The sequence below is a fragment of the Myotis daubentonii genome, chromosome Y, assembly GCF_963259705.1.
Source record: "Myotis daubentonii chromosome Y, mMyoDau2.1, whole genome shotgun sequence".
In the NCBI taxonomy this organism is placed as follows: domain Eukaryota; kingdom Metazoa; phylum Chordata; class Mammalia; order Chiroptera; family Vespertilionidae; genus Myotis; species Myotis daubentonii.
This window is the reverse complement of record NC_081862.1, coordinates 2287124-2308684: the sequence shown is the minus strand read 5'-3', so window position 1 is coordinate 2308684 and position 21561 is coordinate 2287124. Positions and strand designations below refer to the sequence as shown.

The window sequence follows — 21561 nt, the reverse complement described above, 5'->3', positions numbered from 1 at the left end:
CCACCGGACACCCATGAACCACCGACTGGCTTCCGCTGGAAACAACTTTCAAACAACCTCACGTGGGGGGTTCTGGGTCCTGCCACCCACCCGCATGGCCACCGCCTCTGACCCCGGGCCTAGAGGGCCTAAAGTCCCCTCTTTCCCTCTTTCTCACGGGTGCACATGCCCAACAAACACACCCCCAGTCACACTGCGCCCCATCTGAGAGCATTCTGCCCAGAGACACCACCAACCTCCCCACATGCACCACGGAGGTGGGGGAGGGCCAAGGGGCGACACCCAACATGGCAGGAGGCTGATTCTCGGGGGGTGGCTGGGGGGTGCACATCAGCAGCGACCCCTGGGAGGGGTCGCGCATGCAAGAAATCAAAACGGTGTGGACCCAATCAAATGAAGGAAGGTCCTGGGCGCACACGGCATAGGGTGGACATCAAGGCAAGGCACCGGACCTGGACGGGCCACCGGGTAAACAAATGCGGGGATCCCACCACCACAGACACACAGGGTGGCCCCGCGATGCCCGGGTCGCCGGGCCGATCCTCCTGAAGCGCACAACCTCAAAGCCTCCTCCTGCCATGCGGCCGAAGCCCCGCCAATTCGGAAAGGCTACACAGGACCCTCAACAGCCACAGGGGAGCCGCCACGGCTTCTCTCCAGCTGCCCATCAACTCATCTGCCCGGTCTGAACCTGATGGGCAGAGCCCTACCTCCCGCCCCAGGACAAGCCAGGCCCTGACCGTGCCCAAGCAGCACACCCGTGTCTGCTGTGAACCTGAGACATTGGGAGCGGGAACTCCAGGGGACAGGAAAGGCCTCCGCAGCCCCCCAACCCCTTCAGCAGGCAATGGGAGAGAATCCCCCCCACGCATCTGGATGTGCACGCGGCAACACACGTGCACACACATGTAAGATCAGCACTTCCCGGCTATGGATGCCACCCCGGCCGGGCGGGACCCTCCCCCAACTCGGAGGGGCAAGGCACGGGCCACGGTAAGGCAAGGCACAGCAGCGTCGCTGCTCGGCCCCTCAAAGCCAGTGAGCTAACACAGAGGGGGCTAAACGAACGCGCTTCCAGAAGAGGGGCAGCAGCTTGGGGGTCCGGTACCCCAAGGCACCCCCTCAGATTGCTAGAGAAGGCTTTCTCACCAAGGGCGCATCCCCCCACCACAACCCCAGCAGAAACACCCCATCGGCCGGCCCACGGAGCCATAAGGAGACACTTCTGAGGGAACACGGGGGGCTTGGCGGAAGACCCCACCGGGACAGCGTCAAGCACAGGGTGTACACACACAGGCGCTCGCGATAGGGGCCCTCGAGAGAAATCGGAGGAACGAGCCCATGCTGCCTCTGGACTTTGTCCTATTGCCTCACACCATGACCTTGTCCACAGTTAAATAAGAGAGCCTGTGGTGTTGCGTCAGGAACACCAGCACAACGCAAGACAGAAAAAAAAAAAAAAAAACACACACAAAAAACTACAACAATGAAAAACAGGTGTCAGCAAAAAAAAATAAAAACAAAAAAAAAAACCTCTCGCAGTCAACCTGCGGCCAGCACCGCTGACTCGGCCCCATCGCCGTCGCTGGCATGGCACACATTAGAGGGCCCGGGACTCCTCATGCGAGGGGGACAGGTGTGCCTCCCCTTATCCGGCCAGACTCCCCTGGAGCTCCCCTCCAGTGCACCGCAGACAGCAGCGGCCCAGCAGGGGCTCGCGGGAAACGGAAACTACACCACCAGCTTTGCCTTGGGCACCTGCAGGACGCCAGGGAGCGCTCCAGGGGCACCACCGAGGGCCAAGGTAAAACAGCATCCACATGCCCAACGGGGAGGCGCATGCGGCATGAGGACGGGACACCCCCTCCCTGCCATGGGGAGGGGTGCCCGAGACACAAGCCGGGGAAGGTGAGCAGAAGGTGTCCACTGCATCAGAGAGACCACATGCGTGACACGGAGGTCGGGCCAGGTTCTGCACCCCTCCTTCCCTTCCATGCACCGCCGTCGGACAGGGAGGAGAGGAGAGGGGCCTGCAGGCAGAGCGAGAGAGCAGTGACATTCACCAAGGAATGTCCTTCTGTTGGCTAGCGCGGCTTAGGCCCGGCGCCAGAGAGCAACGTCACCACATCGATCCATAGGCAAGAGCGGGGCAGGGAGCCACCAATGAAACCTGACCTCAGTGGAGTTTCGAGAGGATGACTTGTGTTTTTTGGGGAGCGGTCATTGTATTTTCTTGTGAAGGGGTAAGTCCTGGGCCACTTGAGGATGAAGACTTTCCTGCATAAAAAGCCCGGGGTGCAGTTTCCCCTAGGGGAGCTCCCTGGGCTGCAGACGCTGACGCAAGGGGCAGGGAGGGGGAGGGGGGGGGCGTCCCCTGGTCTGCAGGTGCCCTGTTCAGCTGGCCGCCCTCCTGCCTCTGCAGGACTGTCGGTGCTGGACATAGAACTCTGCGTAAATGTATTGACTTTTAATAGGAGGCCGTGTTCTGAGAACGCCGCAGCCGTATTGGGTGCAGTGACTTCTGCTAGAGGTAAGAAGTTCCCATTCACTCCAAGTGCCAAGGGCTTTCAGTCTTTTCTCTGGTGGAGCCACAGAGTAAAACAGCTGCCAGTCCTCTGCACTTCCTACAGGAACTGCTCACTCTCCCTCCAGATAGAACGCCGAGGGGGATAACGCTGTCACTGGTCACAGAGCTGGAAATAGACTCTGAACATCTCTCTGTGTCTGCGTATATATATAAAATTGCCTCCCAGTGATTTTTCTGAGTAAACTGAAGGTCTGTGACATATATTTGCTTTTTGAGAGGAAGGGGGAGCGAGAGAGAGGTAGAAACATCAATGATGAGAGAGAATCATAGATCGGATGCCTCCCATGCGCCCCCTATTGGGGATGGAGCCCGCAACCCCCACCTGTGTCCTTGACGGGAATCAAGCCTGGGACTCTTTAGTCTGCAGGCCGAAGCTCTATCCAATGAACCAAATCGGCTAGGGCTAAACATCTCTTTTTATAGAAAATTAATTAGAAAAGGAGGGTGAGATGAACAGCTTGTAATATAATTTGATGCTGAGCTCTAACCAATTGGCCCCAGGATGTGATTTAGTGGCCATTGCCTGCAGTGGGGTGCGCAGCGGCATTATAATCAGGCATAGACGTCCATGGTTTCTTGTCAATAAGTGGTCCATCTCAGGTGCTGCTTCATAATTCACTAGGGCCACATTGAAAGCATTTGGACAATTAGAGAAGAGGTAACATTCAAAGTTTTTCACTCTTTGAAAAGTGGAAGGTGACTTTCTAGTTTTACCAAATTCTTCACGTTGCTATTTTGAGATGCACATTTTCTCCTAAGGGTTTTTTTGTTTCTTTGTGGTGAAGTTAGAGGGAGACTGTGAATTGTGGGTAGAGGCACCCTGGTGGGAAGGGGCTGGTCATGGCAGCCCTGAGTTGAGCTCTGGACTGTTCCCCTCATGCACGGCTAAGTCACTGACCTTCAGTTTACTCACAACATTGGTGGAAGGCAATTGTATGAAAATGCTCTTTAAACTAAATGTGTTGTTCATAAGCTAGAGGAAAGGAAAATGCAGTGATTTTGGATGTACTACTGTGAATGATACTTCTGAAAAACACTATCATTACATTGTGGGAACCATCTTATACAGCACATCATTATTTTACTGCACAAAGCAGCAGAGAAAGGCCGTGCACAACTTCTAGTGTCATCGTCCCCGAGCAGGGACGTCACCCAGCGTGTCCAGTCCTCTGAGCACCTCAGAGGTGCTGCGTGAGGTGCCGTGATTTAAACAAAGACAGACCTCTGGAGGCATTTCTGTATCACTTTCCTTCCATTCTGTTGCTTGGGATTATACTTGAAATTCTATGGAGGAAAAATGACTGTTCTTGGGGGGATTCCTATTTGAACCTTTGCATAGCAGCTTAGAAACTTTGCAGAGGCACTAGCCAGTATTGCTTAGTGAATAGAGCAGTGATGGCGAACCTTTTGAGCTTGGCATGTCAGCATTTTGAAAAACCCGAACTTAACTCTGGTGCCGTGTCACATGTAAAAATTTTTTGATATTTGCAACCATAGTAAAACAAATACTTATATTTTTGATATTTATTTTAGACATTTAAATGCCATTTAACAAAGAAAAATTAACCAAAAAAATGAGCCCACGTGTCACTTATGACTCGCGTGTCATAGGTTCGCCATCACTGGACTAGAGCATCAGCCTGCAATTGAAGGGTCCCAGGTTTGATTCCAGTGAAGGACACAGGCCCAGGATGTGGGCTCGATCCCCAATGTGGGGCATTCAGGAGGCAGCCTATCACTTATTCTCTCTCATCAATGTTTCTCTCTCTCTACCTTCCTCTCTGAAATCAAGAAAAATATATTAAAAAAAAAAACACTTTGCAGAGGTCTCCTCAGTGTGTCACTACTGACCATGAAATAGACTTAAACTAGTGGTGTTTGGGACGCATTAAGGGCAGGACTTTATATTCCAGCATTAGCAGACTTCAGTGACATCACTCTGCACATTGATAAGTCACAAGCTCTGTACTTCTGTTGCCAGTGGCAACTCCAATGTGTCTGACGGATCTGAGCACCAGACCCACCTGCAGGGACAGGCACTCATTCCAGTGCCCCATTCTGCCTGAGCTCTGTCCTGGGCCTGTGCAGACAGCAGCAGCTGACAAAGACTGGCTTCCCTGGAGAGTGCTCACCTTCACACACGGTATTACACATGTTCTGCAGTGCTCTGCAGTCAGGAGTGCCTAACGAAGGACTTACTGCCATGGAAAAGATTCTCTTTAGTGAAATAGACCTCTCCAAAGTTGTTAAGCCGCTACACAGAGATTATCATAGGAACCCAAGATCCTGAATCACATCTGCAAGTTTTTCCTGTAACAGCCAGAGACTCAATGTCTTATAGTCTCTACTGAAATCACTCATCTTTTCATCATTCATTCATACACTCACTCATTCACTCATTCACACACTCATTCATTCATTCACTCATTCACTCACTCATTCACTCATTCACACACTCATTCATTCATTCACTCATTCACTCACTCATTCATTTGCTCACTCATTCACTCACTTGCTCATTCATTCATTCATTATTTGCACAAGTGTATGGGGAGAAAATAGTGGTAGGTCAGTCTCGCCCTGAGACCTGGATGGCGGATGGAGAGCAGGACACCTGTCCTCACCAGCTGGTGCCTTCCCAGGTGATACCCACAGAGGCACTCGGAGGGGGCACTGCCCTCCCTTTGGAGAGTGGGGGGGGGGTGAAGGCACCTGCATGTCACTTTGCAAACCTGAGGACACTAGACACAACTACTGTCCCCTTTATGGGGAGCATGCATTTTAGGTCCTGAGGTTCATGCTTTGCTTCATCCCTTTACAAGTATTTAGGAGCCTGTTTTGTGCCACACCTTTCAAAGCTTTATTTTCCTAAGAAGCAAGTTTCATAGAAATCACATCGCAGTGTGTGACTGAATCCTGAAAGCTCAGCAGCGTGAGCTGTGCCTTCCGGAGGCGAGTGCTGACAGAAGAAGCAGCGTGTGCTCGGAGCCAGGCCCATAGCCTGAGCCTATGCCCAGCCTCTCCCTCAGAACAGCCGCTTTTTTCTGTCCCTGTGTCAGGGCTTCATTTGCATTGTTGTTTGGCATTGCCTCCCTGTCATATGTAGCTGCTCCATGAACTTAAGAGATGAAGACAATGGTGTTTGGGAAATGTCCTGGAAACTTCTATTCTCCCATTGAAGACATGGATTGCTCTAGCAGGCGCTCACCAGTTTGCTTAGTGAATGAAGTGACTACCTACTTATAGAGCCAAATGTATCTTTTCAGCTGTGTGTTGTTTTCGGCCCTATGCCTGGGACACCTCGGGGCTGGTTAGTTACTGAGAGTGGAGGCAGTGGTTCCTTGGCCAGGTTTGTTTATTGCTCAGTCATGCAGAAATTAAACATCATAGAACAAACGTTCTCTTCCAACTTCTAGGAAATGGATGGTTTCATATATTTTTCTTTTCATTTATTTATTTTTTAAATCCTCACCGAAGTATTTTTCCCTTTGATTTCTAAAGAGCGTATGAGGGAGGGAGCTAGAGAGAAACATTGGCATGAGAGAGACACATGGCACGCGTCCATACTGGGCCTGGGGATCCTGTAACCGAGGTTTGTGCCCTTGACCAGGAATCGAACTCATGGCCATTTGGTATGCAGGTGGATGCTGTAACCACTGAGTTAACTGGCCAGGGCTCATTTTTTTATTTTAATTAAATATGAACATCACAGTATTAATATGCTCCTCAAACCCCTGACTGGTTGGCTCAGTGGATAGAGTGTCAGCCTACATTCTCAGGAGTCCCAGGTTCGATTCTGGACAAGGGCATGTACCTTGGTTGCGGGCACATACCCAGTGGGGAGTGTGCAGGAGGCAGCTGATCGATGTTTCTCTCTCATCGATGTTTCTAACTCTCTATCCCTCTCCCTTCCTCTCTGTTAAAAATCAATAAAATACATTTAAAAAATATGCTCCTCAAAGATGAGACTGCAAAGTAGAAATGTGTTTTTGCATCAAAAACAGCAGCAGTGAAACAGCAAGAAATGTGCTTGTGCAAAATTTGAAAAATATAGAGAATCAATGGTTTCATGTAAAGTTGGTGTGCACCAACTTTACACATGATAACATATTTGCAGTCATTCCATAGTGTTCCTACAATCAGCCATGTATAAAGAATCTATCTATATAAAAGGCTAATATACTACATGTCCTTCCCACCTTCCGACTGGTACTAATACACGCACTGACCACCAGGGGGCAGTGATCAGGAGCTGCCATGACCTGCACAAAAAAATGGCACCCCAGAGCCTGGCTGTGGTGGTTCAGTGGATTGAGCGTTGTCCCATAGATCAAGAGGTCCTGGGTTCAATTCCCAGTCAAGGTACATGCCCGGGTTGTAGGCTCAATCCCCAACAGGGGGCAAGCCAGAGGCAGCCGATTAATGATTGTCTCACATTGTTGTTTCTATCTCTCCCACTCTCTCTCCCTTCATCTCGGAAATCAATAAAAAATATGTTTAAATAAAAAAGAAAAAGAAATGGCACATCAGACCTGGAGCCCAGAAAGCAATACACGCAATACTTGGCTTCCCCAAAGAGGGATACAGGCCCTGCCACCATCCTGAAGTGACAGTTCACCAAATCTCAGCTGATTCTGCTGAAACCCCATGGCACAAAATGCAGCCCAAAGCCCAGCCCAGCCTGGAAATGGTTGTTGCGGTTGCTGGGTAATGACATCATGTAGCAATGCCCAGCTTCCCCTCCCTAGCAACAAATAGCCCCTTGCATTTTCTTCAGCACACAAACACAGGTTGAAACATTTCACACTTTAACCAAATATCTGTGAAGTGTTTTCCCATGCCTCATCTCATTTGATCCTCACAGAAGTCCTGGAGTAGGTAGATAGGAGACTTGGTGGAATACTATTTTCTTTTCATTAGCCAGAAAACAGAGATTTATAAAGCTTAGAAATTTTACCTAATTGAAAAGAAGTAAGAAATGGTGGACCTTGACAATGACTTCAGGTTTTCTCACTGTACAGAATATAGACAAACACTGCTGCAGTTACATATTTTACCCTTTGTTCTCCCTGCATGATCTACAATAATGATCTGCTTCATGTTGATATTTACTGCTGTGTTGCTGACAATTACCTGAAAGAGAAGTTGGGGTGCTTCACTGGCCTGGAAAAGATTTAGCTACATCAGAAAGCAGGTCTACTTAAGCAAGTTTATTCTATCCTATTTAATGAGATCCTAATAGGCAAATTGATTAAACAGCAGAATGACCGGTTGCTATGATATGCACTGACCACCAGAGGGCAGACACTCAATGCGGGAGCTGTCCCCTGGTGGTCAGTGCGCTCCCACATGGGGAGCACCGCTCAGCCAGAAGCTGGGCTCAAGGCTGCCAAGTGCAGCATCTTGGCAGGAGCCTCTCCCACCTCCACAACAGGCAGGCGGTAAAGAGTGAAGGGTCCCGGACTGCAAGAGGGATGTCCAACTGACAGCTTAGGCAGGAATCCTCCAAGGGGTCCCAGAGTGCAAGAGGGCACTGGCCAGGCTGAGGGACACCCCTCCCCCGTGCAAAAATTTTGTGCATCTGACCTCTAATCCTATGATAAAAGCCTAATATGCTGTGTGTGGTTGACCTGTTGGCCGTTCAAGCAATCAAAGATTAGTATGCTAATGATATGCTAAGGCCACTCAACAGCACCCTATGATGTGCACTGACCAGCAGGGGGCAGACACTCCACCGATAGGTTAGCTTGCTGCTGGGGTCCGACCGATCGGGATTGAGAGAGATGGGCTGGACACACCCTGGAGCCCTCCTGCAGTTCCTCCACAGCTGGCCAACCTTCTGTGTCTCTCCCTGGACTCAATCGTGCACTGGTGGGGTCCCTCGGCCTGGCCTGTACCCTCTTGCAATCCAGGACTCCTTGGGGAATGTCGGAGAGCTTTTTTCTACCCGATCCTGCAGGCCAGGCAGAGGGACCCCATTAATGCACGAATTCGTACACTGGGCCTCTAGTATCCTATTTAATAAAAGGCTAATATGCAAATAGACCGAATGGCAGAAAAAACGAACAACTGGTTGCTATGATGTGCACTGACCATCAGGGGGTGTGTGTATAACACAGCGAATATTGGCCATGGCGGAATGGTAGAGCAGGTGAGTGGGGGCACCAGACCAAGGCAGGGTGCCTGTCACTGTCATCAGGGCGAGCCTGTAGTGGTTATTGAAAATTCTTTCTCTTGTTCAAAAACAGTCCCACCCGGCGCTCGCACCTGCTGCTGGTACCAGCCCACTTGTACCTGCGGCCGGTGCTGGAGCCACTGCTCACACCTACTGCTGATGCCAAGCATTGGCCCCGATTGCTTGGCATTGTCAGCAATGTGAGTGGTGGCTGTCAGCCCCTATTACACTGGAGGGCTTCTTTATTTCTCCCTGATCCTGAGGGAAGATCTGGGCTGGCAGCCATCTCTCGCACCCACTGCTGGAGATGGCCCTGCTCTCACCTGCTGCTGGTGCCAGAGCTGCCACTCCCACCCACTGCCACTCCCACTTGCACCAATCCCACTCACACCTGCTGTTGGTACCTGGCGCCACTCTCGATTGCTTGGAACCATCAGCATGTGTGAGCAGCAGCTTCCAGCTCTGATTGCCCCTGAGGGCTTCTCCACCTCCCCCTGCTCCTGAGGGGCCATTGGGGCAGCTGCTGCTCACACCTGCTGACAGTGCCACATCTCTTGTACCCGCTGCTGGCACTGACCCCAATCACTATGTGCCCTCAGGGGGTACAAGTGGGGTTGGTGCCATCAGCGAAAGGGAGCAGTGGCAGTGGGAGAGGGGCTGCTGGAAGACAGGGGGCAGGGGGCAGTGGTGGGAGGGGCTGGGTGGTGGTGTGGAGGATGGGCTGAGACCTGCCCCTGTGTGTACTGCAGCCTCACGACCCACAATGCCTTTCAAGGTGCATGAATTTGTGCACTGGGCCCCTAGTATCTACACTAATAAACGAGAAACTTGCAAATTAACCATCACTCAGCTACACCCACCAGCCAATCAGTAGCTAATATGCAAATTAACCCAACTTAGATGGAGGTGGCCAAGGAGCAGGAGCAGCAGGAGGCTTCGGTTGCCCTGGTGATGGAGGAAGCCAAGCTTTCTGTCTGCCCTGGCTGGCCCTGTGCTCTGCTCAAGGCTACTAAGTTTCAATTATAGAAGATAAATAAATCCCAGATGCCTGCTTCCAGACCACCCTGGCCTCCGCTCAAGGAGGCGATGAAAAGGAAAAAAAGGAGAGGCTGAGAGCCTGCAAATAGCCATCAGCCCCTCACCGAAGATGGCCACACCCTCATGGGGTGAGGGTCCCCATTGGGGGACTTGGCCAGCCTGCAAACAGCCATCAGCCCCTCACTCAGGCTGGCCAGGCACCCCAGCAGGGACCCCTATCCTGAAAGGGGTGTGGCCAACTTGAAAACAGCCCTCAGCCCTTCACCCAGGCTGGCCACACCCCCATGGGGTGAGGGTCCCCGCTGGGGCTCTTGGCTAGCCTGCAAACAGCCATCAGCCCCTCACCCAGGATGGCCAGGCACCCCAGTGCAAACCCCCACACTGAAGGGGGTGTGGTGAGCCTGAAAAAGACCCTCCACCACTCACCCAGGCTGGCCAGGCACCCCAGCAGGACCCCCACTCATGCACCAGGCCTCTATCTATACTAATAAAAAGGGTAATATGCTAATTAGACTGGGAGACCTTCCAGGAGACCTTCCAGATGTTGTTCTGGACAAAGCCATGGTGGTGGGGCTAATGTAGAGGCGGTTAGAGGCCAAGAGGGGAGGGCAGTTGTGGGTGATCAGGCTGATGGGTGACGGGGTCGTTGGGGGTAAGTAGACCAGCAGGGGGGCCAGTTGGTGGCAAGCAGGCCATCAGTGGGGGTCAGTTGGAAGTGATCAGGACAGTGGGGGGGGCAATTTGGAGAGAGCAGGCCAGCAGGGGGTCAGTTGGGGGCGAGCAGGCCAGTGGAGAAGGAAGGTGGAGGCGAGCAGGCTAGCGGGGGGGGGGGGAGAGTTGGGGACAAGCAGGCCGGCGGCAGGGGGCAGTTAAGGGCGAGCAGGCTGGCAGGCTGGCAGGCAGGCAGGCAGGTGAGTGGTTAGGAGCCAGCAGTCCCGGATTGTGAGAGGGATGTCTGACTGCCAGTTTAGGCCTGATCCCTGTAAACCAGCAGTAGGATATCCTTCAAGGGGTCCCAATTGGAGAGAGTGCAGGCTGCACTGAGGGCACTGGGCCCCTAGTATCCTATATAATAAAAGAGAAACATATAAATTGACCATCCCTTCCCTGTGCTTACCAACCAATCATGGTGGATATATAAATTAACCCAACAAAGATGGTGGTTAATTTGCATACACAGGCACCGGGCAGAGAGCTGAAGTGGGAGAGCCGGCAGCTTGTGGGGACGTGGTGCCCTCGGTCACTCCCATGGAGGGATGTGCCTCCCTTAGTCACTGGGCAGAGAGCAGAGCAGGAGAGCTGGAGGCGTGTGGGGCCATGGCTCCCTTGGTCACTCCCAGTGTGGGGAACACCAGGAATTCTGGGCATAGTAGTTCTGATGGCAGACAGATCTCTTAGACACGAGAGCAAAGTGAGTCTGGAGCAAGTTACTGTTGCGGTAAGGGATGGAGGGAAAGCAAAGATGAAGACATAAGTAAAATCAGAGTGTCTAGGAAAAATTAAAGGGAAGATATCCTAACACTTCCAGGAAATCTCAACCAATGAAGCAAAGAGAAAAAAATGCCTCTATTATTCTGTGAGCAACAAACCAAACTGGGTTGGAGGTCTCAGATAATTCATTCATATGATTGCAAAGACAGACAGAAACTCCCGGACTGGAGAGGGTGCAGGTCGGGCTGAGGCAGTGGTCAGCGAACCATGGCTCGTGAACCATGGCTCACGAGCCACGTGCGACTTTTTGGACCTTTGAGTGTGGCTCTTCCACAAAATACCATGTGTGGACACACACGTACAGTGCAATAGAAACTTCATGGCCCATACGCAGAAGTTGTTTTTCAGCTTGGGTGAGTCTATTTTGAAGAAGTGGCTTTAGAAGAAGTGGGGGGTGTCGGTCGGTCCGGCGATGGGAGATGCGGTGCAGGCGGGTTGTGGGATACTCAGGGCAGGGGAGGCGCACATGATTCATGCAGGAGTTGAGTGAGCCAGTCAGTCAGCAGTCTCATTGTGCAGTGGTTAGTGCTAGTCGCGTCCGCAAATCGTGCGCGGGTGACAAAAGATAGACAAAATAAGTATACAAGACAAGTGTGGATGGGAGAATTGGAAGGGGTTGACCTCAGTGAAAGTACCACAATCAGATTGAGGATGTTTTTAGCAAAGGCCAGCTTAGGAGTACACTAATTAAGTTAATAACAATGTACCTACCTATGTAGTTTAAGTTTAAAAATTTTGCTCTCAAAAGAAATTTCAATCATTGTACTGTTGATATTTGGCTCTGTTGACTAATGAGTTTGCTGAACACTGGGCTGAGGGACCCCCCACACCACCGTGCAGGAAGATTCGTGCACTGGGCCCCTAGTCCTATCTAATAATAGACAAAAATGGTAATTAACCATACCTCAGCTACATTTACCATTGGCTAATCAGGGCGATATGCAAATTAACTGCCAACCAAGATGGCAGCTGGCAGCCACACAGCTGAAGGGAACATGAGGCTTGGTTGCTCCAGTGATGGAGGAAGCCAAGGTTCCCTGCCTGCCGCAGCCCGGCTCTGAGCTCCGGATGCAACAATGTTGCAATTATAGAAGCTAAACAAACCCTAGGTATCTGCTTTCAGCCAGCCGGCCTTGGAGCTGGAGCTGCATCAAAGTTTCAATTGCAGAAGGTAAATAAATCCCTGAATAAAAAAAATATAAAAAAGAACAAAAGGAGAGACTGGGAGCTTCAGTTGCAGGCTTGGCCTGCCTGAAAACAGCCCTCAGCCCCTCATCCAGACTGGCCAGGCACCCCAATGGGGGCCCCTACCCTGAAGAGGTTGCGGGCAGACTGAAAACAGCCATCAGCCCCTCATCCAGGTTGGCCAGGCACCCCAGTGGTGACCCCCACCCTGAAGGGGGTGTGGGCAGCCTGAAAACAGCCATCAGCTCCTCATCTAGGCTGGCCAGGCACCCCAGTGGGGACCTCTACCCTAAAGGCAGTGCAGGCAGCCTGCAAACAGCCATCAGCCCCTCACCCAGGCTGGCCAGGCACCCAAGCAGGGGCCCCACCCTGATCTGAGACACCCTTCAGGGCAAACCAGCCAGCCTCCACCCGTGCACCAGGCCTCTATCCTATATAGTAAAAGGGTAATATGCAAACTGACCCTAAAAGCAGAAAGACTGGGAATGACTGGTCACTATGACACACAATGACCACCAGGGGGCAGATGCTCAATGCAGGAGCTGCCCTCCGGTTGTTTGTGAGATCCCACATGGAAGACCTCTGCTCAGTCACAAGCCAGGCTGATGGCTGCTAGTACAACGGTGGTTGTGGGAGCCTCTCCTGCCTCCTCAGCAGTGCTAAGGATGTCTGACTGCAGCTTAGGTCTGCTCCCTGCTGGCAAGTAGACATCCCCCGAGGGTTGCCAGACTGCCAGAGGGATGTCTGATTGCCAGCTTATGCCCAATCCCCTGGGGAGCAGGTCTCAGCCAGCAGATGGTCATCCCCTGAGGGGTCCCAGACTGTAAGAGGGCACAGGCCAGGCTGAGGGACCCCCCACACCACTGTGCATGAATCTTCCTGCACTGGGCCCCTAGTCCTATCTAATAAAAGAGAAACATGGTAATTAGCCATACGACCGCTACCCTTCCCATTGGCTAATCAGGGTGATATGCAAATTAACTGCCAGCTAAGATGGCGGTTAACCACCAACAAAGATGGCAGTTTATTTGCATACATAGCCACAATGCTGGGAGGCAAAAGGGAAAGGACTGAAGAATGGTGATGGCAACCCAGGCGGCAGGCAAGAGCTGGGGGGTGGGCAAAGGCCGCCTTCAGCCAGTGATCACCATCAGAAAGCCGGTTGGGGTTGCCGGCTGTCCTGCGCCCAGCGATTGCCATGGTGATCGGAGGGCAGGAGGGCCTGCGCCCCGCTATCAGAGGGCGGGAGGGCCAGGGTGCAGGCCAGGGGGTAACCCTGGACTCCCTGGACAGGCGGCTGGCCTGCGGCCCGAGATGGCCATGGTGATCGGAGGGCAGGAGTGCCCGGGAGCAGGCCAAGTGGCAACCCCGACCCCCCTGAAGCCGCCTGCCCGCGCCCGTGTGCGGGACAGCCCGTGCCCCTGTGTGGCAACAGAAGCCAACAGCCCAAGCCCAGGTGCAGCCTCTGAAACCGCCTGCCCACAGCATGTGCAGCCACAGAAGCCGCCTGCTCACGCCTGTGTACGGCCACAAAAGCCGCCTGTGACCTGATCCGGTCCCGGGTTTCAGGCCCGTGCCCGTGTGCGGCTGCAGAAGCCAGCAGCCCATGCCTGTGTGCAGCTGCAGAAGCCACCTGCCTGCCTGCTGAATCCCACTATGATCCACTGAGTTATGAGGCCAGAGAGCACGGAGAACTTCCACCTCTGAGTCAAAGTGGGGAGCGGAGGACACAGCCTCCCCTCCTAAAGTCGCCAAAGGACAGAACCTAACCTAAGCCACATCCTCTGAGACAGCCGGGCAGGCACCACTGACCCTCTCTGTAGGCCGGGCCCCCCTCCCCCTTCCCCTGTCCCTGCACAGCTCCCATAGCTCCCCACTAGCTGAGTCAGGCACAACAGGTTTGCAGCCACAGGGGTGATTTAGCAGCTAATGAAAAATGCAAGAACGAACAAATGAAGCAGCTACTGCAGTGGGGAAAAGACGCTCATCAAATTCGTTGTCGCTGAGAAACTGAGGCAGCAAGCACAGGCCCCTGCACAGGATGAGGCTTCTGCTTCTAAAGAAACGTCCTGTGGGTAGAGGTGAGGGGGTGCTGCCTTTCCCATCTCAGAGCTCTAGGAGGTGTCTGTGCTCCCCCTCCTGGTATTCTTAACACCCAGAGACCCCTCCCCAGTCCAGGCAGGAATGTTCCATGCTGACCGCCTCCAGAAAGCAGAGAACAAAGAGGCACTTCTTGACTTCAAGCCTCTAAACCAGTGGTTCTCAACCTTGGCTGCACATTAGAATCACCTGGGAATCTTTTCAAAATCCTGATTTCTGGGCCTCATCCTCTGGAAATTCTGTTTCTTTGTTATGGGGTAGAGCCACAGCATTAGTAACAAAGAAACAGAATTTCCGGAGAATGAGGCCCAGAAATCAGGATTTTGAAAAGATTCCCAGGTGATTCTAATGTGCAGCCAAGGTTGAGAACCACTGCTCTAAACAGACTTGACCACTGCGGGCAAAGACCTGCAGCTGAGAGGGGGCAGGTTCTGGGTATCGAGGTCCAGAGCATGGAAGACCTCCTGGGGGAGCAGTGGATCTGGAAGCCTGTGTGCTGGGTCAGAGACACGCCTGCCTCCCACCCTCCCCTGCCCTGCACATAGATGTGCCTGGACTGGGGTGAGGAGGAGAGGGAGAACTAGAGGGAAGGAACACTGAGTGTTTGTTGGCGGCCATGTAAAAAGGACTGTGACCCTCCCACTGAGTCACTCCCTAAGGCAGCAGAAGACGGAGGGTCTGAGAGCAGCCACACAGCTTTGTGGCCGTGACCAAGGCACCAAGATGGTGTGCATGCAACGGGACTGAGGAGGTGTCAGAGGACCTCACCCCAGAAAACCCAATAGCTCTTTGTGTGAGAGGGAGAGAGCAAATTGGACTCAAGAGGCCTCAAGGCCCAGATGAGGAGGATATACCAGGGATCAGCATGGACTTGAGCTCTGAGGTGAGGGTCAAGGGCAGCTGGTTGGGGGCCAGCCCAGACAGAAGACTGAGGTCCAGATGTTCTTGACCCTGCTCGGTTCTTTGGCACCTCTGCCTGAGATATAAACTGTCTGACATGGAGGTACAACTCCAGAGAAGGGGGTGGGGAACCTAAGTTAAATAATATTTTGTTTTTGTTTTTTCACTTGACAGAATGGGGGCTGAAGTTGAAGTTAGGTTTGGTTACTAAACAATAAAGAAAGCAACATTTCTTGCACACCCGACTGTGTAGTCTGAGTTTGCTGCTGCCTATAAACCGAGAAAAAGTTGTAAAATGAAGTACTAATCTCTAGGGTTTAGGTCAGACCGAGGAGTAGTGCCACTCAGCCAGAAGCTGGCTCATGGAAGGCCAGTAGAGTGATGGTGGCAGGAGCTTCTCCCACCTCCGTGGCAGCACTAAGAATGTCCAACTAACAGTTTAGGCCCAACCCTTGGGGGCCTAAGCCTTTAGTTGGACATCCCCCGAGGGCTCCCTGACTGCCAGAAGGATGTCTGACCACAAGCTTAAGCCTGATCCCCCGGGGAGTGGGCCTAAGTCAACAGGTGGATATCCCCCATGGGGTCCTGGACTACAAATGGGTGCAGGCTGGGTTGAGGGATGCACCCTCCCGCCCCCCACCCCGAGTGCACAAATTTTGTGCACCGGGCCTCTAGTATATATATAAAAGGCTAAGTTGACTCACACATATATAGCTCTAACTGGCACCAATCACACACGCGTTTCCATCTGTCATTGTAAATCATGAATTTGGCTCACACTTCTATTATAAAGGGCAAATAGCAATATTAAAATATTTCTTCTACTTCATTTCCTTTCCATATGCATGAATTTGAGAAACCGGGCCATTAGTGAATAATAAGCAAGGAAATTTTTGTCTTTAGGGAAAAAGACCTCTCTAAAATTCTTAAACAACTTTTTAACGATTATAAAGGGAATCCTAGGTCAGAGGTCAGCAACCTGTTCCTGTAATAGCCAGAGACTCAATGGTTTGTGGTTTCTGCAGAAACTCCAAGCCTCTCCTCATTATTAGATATCAGTCATTGATTCTATGTAAATAAGTAGTTGTGGCTCTATTAGAATAGATATTTTCTGTGAACAATAAAGTTTGATTTTCATATAATTGACCTGTTTTAGGCAATAAGGCTTCCCTTGAATCTCAGAGAATTAGGCACAGGGCTTAGGCTGCTGGGCCCTGGGACTCACGGGGACATTTCTGCTTCACTAGATGGAGCAACAATGCAGTGAGCTTCCTCTCCCCACTGCTAGGAACACGTGACTCATTAGCCAACACTGTACGTCAGGGCCAGTCAGACTCACTAGATCCTGCTTGGATTTGCTGTATTTCAGGCTGATCAGATCCACTCTGTGAGTTCAGTGACTGGAAAAGGCCCAGTACCCCTGCCTCTGGGGTTCAATGTCTCCCATCACATTTGGACTTTCCCATTGAGAGGTTGCAGTTCCCAAGGTCTGGTTTTCATAGAAGAGTCTTCATGCAGCTCTTCAAATATGCTGTTTCCAGTCGTTATATAGTTCCCCATGCATTGGTGAAAGGTATGCCATGTGGGCACTCCCAGAGTGGGCAATAGGACTCACCTTACCAATCAACTCCAACATTACCACTGCCATAAACTTTTGAACTGCTTATTCATAATTTAAAACAAGGGAGAATGGGCATTTACATGTCAAATGGAGTAGCACACCACCTCAGAAGTCAAACTCTCCCCTCACCTTTAGGGTCCTGCTGGGATTTGAGTCTAATCAAGGTAGAAACTGTCGCAGAAGAGCTCACTGTCTTTGTTACTCTGTTGTGCTTGCTTCCTCTTGAAAATTTTCTGTTCCCTGGCAAATTCTGAATTATTCTACTTTCCTCCTGTGTGGGTTATAACAATACCATGATCCATTCCACTTTTTCTCACATCTGGCTTGAAACCTGTGACAAAATTGATCTCTTCATGCTGAATTAGATCTCTTGGATACAGATCAAGTAAACCATCCATGTCCACTGTTCTGGAGCACTCAGAAAACATTAAGAATGTCTGTGTCATCACCCCAGACACGGAAAGAGAACTCAGAAGCCCCATTGGATTGCCACGATAGCCCCCACTCCTCCATTTAGTGTTACATGCCATAGCCCAATATTTACTGTCTTGAGCCAAATCTGGATTAGAACTTGTTTTTTAACACTGAATGAATGATTTTCTTTCCTTTTTATAGATACAATTCCTCATGAACTGTCTGATGCCTAAGGCCCTACAGCGTACCTGCTACTGCCCAGTCCTAACAGAAGCTCACGCTGATATTAGTGAGGAGAAGGTAAGTACAGAGAAATGTACTCATATTATTCCAGAAGGAAATAACATCACTCATCAACATCATACAAATCCATCAGGAGGATAGACCGTGACTGCTTCAATGTCAACAGGCCACGGAGATTTCCATGAGTGAACAGGTTTAAGTAGAGACAAGGATTCCTTGTTTGATAGTAGGGTCCAAGGCATCACCTTATATAACTACTTTGATCAGCCCAGGTTGGATCGGGTATGGCCCACACATGGCCCACACTAATTGATGTAGTCTTCCCATGCAGGGCCCTTAATGACTCTGTGAGTGACATCACACCCAGGTCATAATGGACAGCTCAGGTTGCATGGTAACTTGGTGGCCTATGTTTAAGATTTGTTCTTTGTAACCCAGGAAATCCTGTGGGACAAATCTCTATCAATCCCCAGGGTGATGACAGTCCCTAACCCGGAATGTTTGCCCCTCTGGCTAGGACGACTTTTGACTAATGGGGATGGAAGCCACCAGCAATGCCCTGGTGGACTCAGCCAGAGGCTGGAGCCATTGCTGCCCACAGGTCCGTGGGGAGCCAGGACACCTATGCAGCTTGGACCCTAGTTACCTCTTCCCCAGCTCTCAGCAACCCAGGAAACCTTGACAATCAGATTTGCCAGCTTTCTACCATGCACCTTTCCAATTTTTCTCACTCTGGCTTGGAATCATTGACACAAATATATACTCATGTCCTGAAGCTCTTTGTGCTGAATCTGAGTCTTGGTTATAAGTCATGTAAACAATCCATGTGTGCTGCTGTGGACAACCCAGAAATTTGTCAGATGGTCTATATCATCAACACAGACATTCACAATGGAAGCCAGGAGAGCCATTGGATTGGCACAGCGGTCCTCACTCCTCCATCTAGGGATGTTGTCACCCAGTATTTATAAACTGCCTTGTTTGGCGGACTCTGGAGTTACAAATTGGCTTTTTAACTCTTAGTTTTCTTGTTTTCAGAGACACCAGTCCTCATTAACTGTCTGGTGGCTAACACCCTGTGGCACACCTGCTGCTGACAAGTCCGAACACAGGCTCCATCTCATCCTGAGTGAACCAAAGGTAAGTGAACAAGGATATGCTCGTGGGTGGGGAATCCTGAGCACCTGCACTGTGACTCACACACCGGCCTTCCCAAGGTCCCAACCACAATCCCCATCTTCCAGGGACACTGGGAGGACCATCAAGTCTGCTGCAATGCATGGAGGGGGACATGCAGCCGCCTGCACCTGTGACAGTGCCTGTCTTTTTCCAGGTTGAACTCAAAAGAAGAAAACTTTCAGGTCACTCCATGGAGTCATATACCCAACTGAGGAGTAATCTGCCTCTAAAATCCAGAGGCCCCCTGGGTGCTGGTTCTCCATCTTGGTAGCAGGTGGGGCCAGATGCCAGCAATCATTGCTTACCTCAGATAACTGCCTCCCCCTCAGAAGAGCACTGGACACAAACATATTTCACTGAGTAAGAATTCTGAATTTCAGTCAGAATTTCTTCCTCAGCTACTGACTCTACAGTATCAACTCGAGAGTAGTATTGTCCCACTCACTTGGTCCATTCTGCATAACATCATCATTGTAACCGACCAGCCAGAAGTATTTCCTGTGGAAGAAAAGGGCAGTGAGGACCTTCAGCCTGTAGAGATGACTCATCCCTGAGGGAAGATAATGAAGGTGTATGGGGACCTTGCCACCTGAGAGAAGGCAAATTGAATTGAACTATGAAAACGGGAGGAGGAGGCATTTGCCTGCACTGTAGGTGCATATGGTACAAGGTGATGGGGACTTTGAAGTTGCTCAAGCAAAGTAACCACATGGTACAGCAGCAGCATAGGGTCTCCTGTAGTTAAAGAATTGGTGAGTACACTGCCACTTTCCAAGTTGTGTCTTTTCCCTCTCTCTTTCTTCTTCTCTGTCACCTACTCCCCCTCCTCTTCCTTCTCATCCTTTTATTACTCCTTCTATTTCTTCTAAACCTTCTTTCCTCCTCCTCTACTTTCTCTATCTTTTCCTCCTCTCTCACTGGCTCCTGTCCAACCTCCTCCTCCTTCTCTTCCTCCTTCTTTCTCTCAAGACAAATCAAAAGAGTAATGAGGATGTGCCCAAATCATCACTCCTGAATCTTTCAAATCCTTCATGGTGGCACAAATCTCTCATATTCATCAGGCAGATGGTACAGCTTCTAACTTAATACTTGCACAGTTACAGGCAGTTCTTATGGATTGGTTTAGACTTTCTGTCCACAGTTGCCTTGAGTCATTGGTGATGAGTGTGTGGGATAATTCCGCTGGTATAGGAATTTCAGTTATGCATTTTACAACCAGGAGCAACCACAGAATGGGTGAGATAAAATTTGGACCTATTTCAAAATAGACCTAAGCTAAAATTCACTGGTCACCTGACCCTCAAAAGATCCTAGTCTTAGTGAGGGCTAAGGTATTATTTTGGATTCTGACACCAATTTCTGTTCATAACCATTTGCCTGTGGTCGCTGAATTATCTAGTTCATTGTTTCCCCCAAAGAGATAGTTACTCGGATAAAACTTTTTGAAAAGGGGCTATCAGCCATTGGGCCAACCAAAGCATTCCTTCTTCTACATTAGAGCAGGAACCAGTGGGCATTTCCATGTTACAATTTTTGGCCCATCTTTGGATGCCTTTTTCACCCCACCATCTCAATAAACTTGATACAACTTTGATAATGACCCAAGCTGCAGATATAAATGCACAATCTCTGTCTTGTCATCCCAAATTATTAAATTCCCTTTCATCACAATGTATATTCCTTTAAACATTGTCCCTCACCATTAATTATTTCCGTACATAATCCATGTTTTCCTGCTTCTGTAAATCACAGAATTCACATGGCTCTTGCAAAGGGTAGCACACTTCCTCAAGGGTCACACTCTGCTCCTCACCTTTAGTGTCCTGCTGCGATTTGTATCTAGTAGAGGTGGCAGCTGCTGCAGGAGAGCTCACTGCCATTGTCATCCTTGTGTGTTTCTTCTTGCACATTTTCCCAGTCCATGAACAATTCTGAATTGTTCCAATTAGGTCATAGCCAATTAGGTTATAACTCTACCATTAACCTTCCCAGTTTTCTCACATCTTTGGCTTGGAACTATTGAGAAAATGAATCTTCTCATGTCCTGAATATTTTCAAGCTGAATCTGGAGAAATAGCCAAGTACATTAAGTTGGTCTTTCCCTACATAATTAAATTTGAGGTTACATTCTTTGCTTCAGTCAAAAACTAGTGTTATGCTTATTTCCTGTGAGAATAATTTTCTAAGTAAGTATGTCCAACTCTTAATCAAAAATACAAACTGAAAACAGTTTCTTGTTAACATCTCTGAGCAAGTTGGATTTTAACAGAAATCTAATTCTTTTTTTTTTCCTTTGATATATATATATATATATTTTTTTTATTGCTTAAAGTATTACAAAGGGTATTACATATGTATCCATTTTATCCCCCCGCCCTAGACAGTCCCCTAGCCTCCCCTATCACCCAGTGTCCTATGTCCATTGGTTATGCTTATATGCATGCATACAAGTCCTTTAGTTGATCTCTTACCCCCCTACCTCCTGCCCCCCAACCCTCCCCAGCCTTCCCGCTGCAGCTCGACAATCTGTTTGAGGCAGCTCTGCCTCTGTATCTATTATTGTTCAAAAGTTTATAATGGTCTCTATTGTCCACGAATGAGTGAGATCATGTGGTATTTTTCCTTTAT

General features: G+C 50.2%; 1 long non-coding RNA gene across 4 annotated transcripts; it reads left to right on the top strand.

Moving 5' to 3' along the window:
• Positions 1–2429: 2429 nt before the first annotated feature.
• LOC132225510 (uncharacterized) lies at positions 2430–19712 on the top strand. Of its 4 annotated transcripts, none has more exons than XR_009450958.1 (4): positions 2430–2530; positions 17713–17811; positions 18795–18894; positions 19419–19712. It is a non-coding gene; the product is annotated as an uncharacterized LOC132225510 (long non-coding RNA). The 4 variants fall into 4 exon arrangements; XR_009450959.1 differs by lacking the exon at positions 19419–19712 and adding an exon at positions 19102–19284; XR_009450957.1 differs by lacking the exon at positions 19419–19712 and adding an exon at positions 18972–19284.
• The last annotated feature ends 1849 nt before the right edge of the window (positions 19713–21561 follow it).